The sequence below is a fragment of the Argentina silus genome, assembly GCF_951799395.1.
Source record: "Argentina silus genome assembly, chromosome: 14".
Taxonomy (NCBI): Eukaryota; Metazoa; Chordata; class Actinopteri; order Argentiniformes; family Argentinidae; genus Argentina; species Argentina silus.
This window is the reverse complement of record NC_139668.1, coordinates 20,317,586-20,323,455: the sequence shown is the minus strand read 5'-3', so window position 1 is coordinate 20,323,455 and position 5,870 is coordinate 20,317,586.

The window sequence follows — 5,870 nt, the reverse complement described above, 5'->3', positions numbered from 1 at the left end:
CAACCTTCCTAATGTGGTCTTTATCTGTTACTAGTGTGACTGTGATGTTACCTTTCATCAATTTACAGTGTTTATGTGCAGCGCAGGTGGCTTGGAATCAGTAGTCCTGCCTGAGACACCCAAATGTAGCCCTTGTATCGTCTTGAGCACGACCTCTTGGTATAACGGTTTATGTCTAGGTCACCCATGCGAAAGGGTTAGGGTTTTAAATATTTCAGTTTTCGTGTGATTGAAATAATTTAATGAGCGAAACTGACAATTTTCAAAACTGACAATTTTCAAAACTGACAATTTTCAAAACTGACAATTTTCAAAAATGACAATTCCTGTGGTTGTCAGAAGCTGATGGAGGAGCTTCAAGGTGAACTAATTGATGCTGGAAATGGTTTGTTCTTACCTTAGCAACATGTATCTCTTCATCTCTTCATCTCCTGGAGCTCTGGAACGTTCACATAATGGTCTCAATCTTGTGTTCAATCTTGTGTTGTATTCAACCATTCAACTTCAGAGAAAGGGATGTTTAATCAATGAAACTTCTTTGCGTACAGCAACTCCTCTGCACTGACCTTCCTCGTGGGAATCCAATAATTCACTGAGTATTTTACAATCTAGTCCATCTGTCTGCATATGACTAGTTGACTAGTTGACTAGTTGAAAATTGGTCTTGAAAGTCTCAGAAAACAAGCTTCTACCAGTTAGAGAACCATTCCAAGAACCCTATTTGAATATTTGAGATTGATTGAGTTGCTGGCTGTTGTGATGTTTTCAAAAAGTATTAATTTTCTTATTTGTGAAAGTATCTGTAGTACGAATGTATGAGAGATGTAAGCTTGTTTTAATAACTGTAAACAAAAAAACAATGATGTTAAGCATTCCGGGGGAGGCTGGTGGAGGTAGAAATCGGAGGACGGGCTCATTGTAATGCATGGGATGGAATGAGGAACGGTTTCAAACATGTGTGAGTGACGTGTGTCACTTTGAGTCGAGAAAGAAAGCCTTTTTATTTGACCAATCTCTGGGTTTCAGAACATCACCACATGACTCATTACTGCCATTGATGTGTGCGTTTCCAATGGACACAGACGAGCCCATTACGCCGCTCCATTAATGAACAGTGTTTTCTTAATCTCAGATCCCAGAATCTCTTCTCTCCGTTGACATTCTGGGAGATGGAAAAACCAGCCATTGGAAGTTGTAAGCAAGTCCGCGCCCGTCAGAACGCGATCCCCCCCCCCCCCTCCTCCTCCCCCTCCCCCTCCTCCTCCTCCTCCTCCTCCCCCTCCCCCTCCTCCTCCTCCTCCAGTATGGTTGGGGTCTGTAGTGTGTCTGTGGTTGGGGTCTGTAGTGTGTAAAGCCCAGTATGGTTGGGGTCTGTAGTGTGTCTGTGGTTGGGGTCTGTAGTGTGTAAAGCCCAGTATGGTTGGGGTCTGTAGTGTGTCTGTGGTTGGGGTCTGTAGTGTGTAAAGCCCAGTATGGTTGGGGTCTGTAGTGTGTCTGTGATTGGGGTCTGTAGTGTGTAAAGCCCAGAATGGTTGGTCCCTCCTAAAGACCGTTTCACCCTCACTACCCCCCCTATACTAACCCTAACCCTGAGACCTCTTCTCCCCTGCTACCCCCCTGTACAAGTTCTCTCCTGCTAATAAAATATATTTAAAAAAAAAAATATATATATATATATAGCCTACTGGCATTACGACTGCCAATGGCCCCTGGTCTGAGCATTGATTACTTTGTCTTATGGTGACTGATGGACAGATGATTCACTTACTTAAACAAATGTATTTGTTGTAAGTCGCTTTGGATAAAGGTGTCTGCTAAATGCCATAAATGTAAATGTAAATGGTTGGGGTCTGTAGTGTCTATGATGGTGGTCTGTAGTGTGTATGATGGTGGTCTGTAGTGTCTATGATGGGGGTCTGTAGTGTCTATGATGGGGGTCTGTAGTGTGTCTATGATGGGGGTCAGGGTTAGGGTTAGGGTTAGGGTTAGGGTCAGGGTCAGGGTCAGGGTCAGGGTTAGGGTTAGGGTTATTTTGACTGGAGGGGTTGCACACTTGGTTTGATTCCATTCCTCATTCCGTTCCATGCATTACAATGAGCCCGTCCTCCGGTTTCTACCTCCGCCAGCCTCTCCCAGCCTCCCCCCAGCCTCCCCTAGCCTCCCCCAGCCTCTCCTAGCCGGTACCTGTCAGCTACCTGTCAGTTGTCTGTTACCTGTCAGCTGTCTGTCTGTTACCTGTCAGCTGTCTGTCTGTTACCCGTCAGTTGTCAGTTTCTGTCAGTCGGCTGTCTGTTCCACCAACCCCAGAGTGATTTTTACATCTCGTTCAGTTTTATTCAAATGAGCACATGAACAGTGACTCTCTGCTGCTATTTCTGGCTTGAACATTGATGTGCATGGATTACATATCTGAGTCTCATCCCAAAATACTCTGTGTTAATCAAACATCTGTTGACATGTTATATTTATCATTAAATAATCTAAATAAGACTCAAGATTCAACACTTCATTGTCATACTAATGGTCTTCAGTCCAGCATTCCTATAGGAACAACAACATCCACACATATACACTTAGGAAGTGTTAAAAACATGAGAGAAAAATACAATCCTTAAAATACAGATAAATAGTCCTCCGTCAGTCCATAATGTGATAATGCTAAATACTAAAGTAATCAAGATTGTTTCCAACTTTAAGAACATGGTTATTATGTAAGCAACTAACCTCTCATTCTGTAGCTACTGTCAATTCAGATGGAAAAGCACATTTTATAAATGTTTATGTCAGTGTGTGTGTGTGTGTGTGTGTGTGTGTGTGTGTGTGTGTGTGTGTGTTTGTGTGTGTGTGTGTGTGTGTGTGTGTGTGTGTGTGTGTGTGTTTGTGTGTGTGTGTGTGTGTGTGTGTGTGTGTGTGTGTGTGTGTTTGTGTGTGTGTGTGTGTGTGTTCGTTTGTTTGTTTATCTTGGCCTGTGTGTGTGTGTGTGTGTGTGTGTGTGTGTGTTTGTTTGTTTGTTTATCTTGGCCTGTGTGTGTGTGTGTGTGTGTGTGTGTGTGTGTGTGTGTGTGTGTGTGTGTGTGTGTGTGTGTGTTGTGTGTGTGTGTGTGTGTGTGTGTGTGTGTGTGTGTGTTTGTGTGTGTGTGTGTGTGTGTTCGTTTGTTTGTTTATCTTGGCCTGTGTGTGTGTGTGTGTGTGTGTGTGTGTGTGTGTGTGTGTGTGTGTGTGTGTGTGTGTGTGTGTGTGTGTGTGTGTACAGTACTGGTAGACTGTAGCGAGTATGGTACAGCAGGGACAAATAGTCTCAGTGAGTCCCACTAACGTGTTTCTCAAAGTAAAAGAACATCTGGTGTACGTTCAGATTATATATAGAGGTATCCATGGCAACCTTTGAGAATTAACTATGTTGTTTGGTACATTAATTGCTTATCTTTGTTGCTCAGAAGCTGTCCATTCGCCTGCATGTTAATCTCACGGTTTATTCCCACAAAGTTATCATTAAAAATGGAATTCACTGTTGCATTAAAAAGACCAATTAGCAACATTCTGGTCATTTCTTCATTTTCTTTCAAGAGATGAAACAACGCTTGACCCCCTGATAGGGCTGTGGTTCTGAACCCTAACCCCACAGGATCGGCCCGGGCCTTGACCCCCTGATAGGGCTGTGGTTCTGAACCCTAACCCCACAGGATCGGCCCGGGCCTTGACCCCCTGATAGGGCTGTGGTTCTGAACCCTAACCCCACAGGATCGGCCCGGGCCTTGACCCCCTGATAGGGCTGTGGTTCTGAACCCTAACCCCACAGGATCGGCCCGGGCCTTGACCCCCTGATAGGGCTGTGGTTCTGAACCCTAACCCCACAGGATCAGCCCGGGCCTGACTTTCACAGAATTTACAGTGCATAATAATAATAATAATAATAATAATAAACTTTATTTGTATAGCATCTTTCATACATAAAATGCAGCTCAAAGTGTTTTACATCTGCAGCATTAAAACAAGAACAAGTAAATACAACAGCATAGATGAAAACAAATTAGTAGAAATACATTTTATAAAATAAAGAAAATAAAAACTTGATTAGGGGATAAAGCACAAGCTACAAATGGGTTAGCTTAAAGCCTTCCAGTAAAGGTATGTTTTAAGCTCTTTTTTAAAAATGTCCACAGAACCTGCCTGTTTGATATACACTCACCGAACACTTTATTACAACACTGTACTAATACTGGGTAATACTCCCTTTATTACAACACTATATTAATACTGGGTAATACTCCCTTTATTACAACACTATATTAATACTGGGTAATACTCCCTTTATTACAACACTATATTAATACTGGGTAGGGCCTCCCTTTATTACAATACTATACTAATACTGGGTAGGGCCTCCCTTTGTTCTCAAAACAGCCTCAATTCTTTGTGGCATTGATTCCACAACATGTTGGAAACATTCCTTTGAGATTCTGGTCCATGATGACATGATTGCATCACGCAATTCCTGCAGATTTTTCAGGTTCACTTTCAAGCTGTGAATCTCCTGTTCTACCACATCCCAAAGGTGTTCTATTGGATTCAGATCCGGTGACTGGGAAGGCCACTGAAGAACACTGAACTCATTGTCATGTTCATGAAACCAGTTTGAGACGACTTTTTGGACGACGGTTTGGGGGGAGCAGATTGGCGAGGGGGTTTAAGGGTTTAAGGGGACCAGATTGGCGAGGGGGTTTAAGGGAGCAGATTGGCGAGGGGGTTTAAGGGAGCAGATTGGTGAGGGGGTTTAAGGGGACCAGATTGGCGAGGGGGTTTGGGGGATGCGACGGGGGCACGGGGCGGGTGACAGGATGAGACGCCGGAGGCGGAGGAAGGTGGTCAGTAATGGGACAGTGAAGCATTTTGTCTTCTTTTGGCTTTGCACTCTGAGAGTTTGGATTTGAAATCAAACTATTACTGTGAGGTTAAAGTAGAGATTCTCAGCTTTAATTTGATGTACATGGCGTACATATTGGTTTCACCATTCAGAAATCACACTTTTCATGCATAGTCCCCCTATTTTAGGGACTCACTTTGATAGTTTATTTGGGTCGAGTCTGGCTCGGGTTGAAGTGTTGCATATACATGACATTTTGACAAGCGCTATTCACACCCACGGACGCTTCCACAAGGAAACAAACCAATGTTTATAGCAGTGAATGTGCAGTGTTTGCTTGTGACCTAGAAACGGGATAAAGACGTCTTTATGAAGTCAGTCACGCTGGCTGCTCTGAATTGGACCAGTGTTGCATCCAGATTCTCTCAAGAACAAACGCCCCAATAGATTAACTTATATCTCAGCGGCACCACTGGATGAGGACTCTGATCATTGCCTCATCCCGGCCGCTGTATCTCATGATGTTTTCACTTGTTTATCAATGGCCTCGGGAAAGCCACGGAACACATGTATCTCTTCTAGAACTATCGTGAATCTTCTGTAAACTGTAAAACCGTCTGGCCTTCCGCGTACAGACATTCTAAAGGGGGTGGTCGTGGTGGTGGTGGTGGGGGGGAGAGGGGAGTGCTCCGAAATCACATTATAGTTTAACTGGGGAAATGTATAGCATGAAAGATACCACTGATAAAACAATTTAGAGAAACAGAAATTCAATTTCATTTCAATTTAGTGTTACCAACTGTTGTTTCCATGTATTTTTTTCATGAGTGTAATGTCATTAAGTGTAAGTACTTACGAGACAAATATAAATTTAACAACAATCTAATAATCAATGAAGTTGTCTTATCTTATCTTATACTAAATCCTCTTCTCCCTCCTTCCTCCCGCCCTACGACCCACTGACCCGACCAGAGCGCTTCTAAACCAACATCTCTCTCCGTTAACC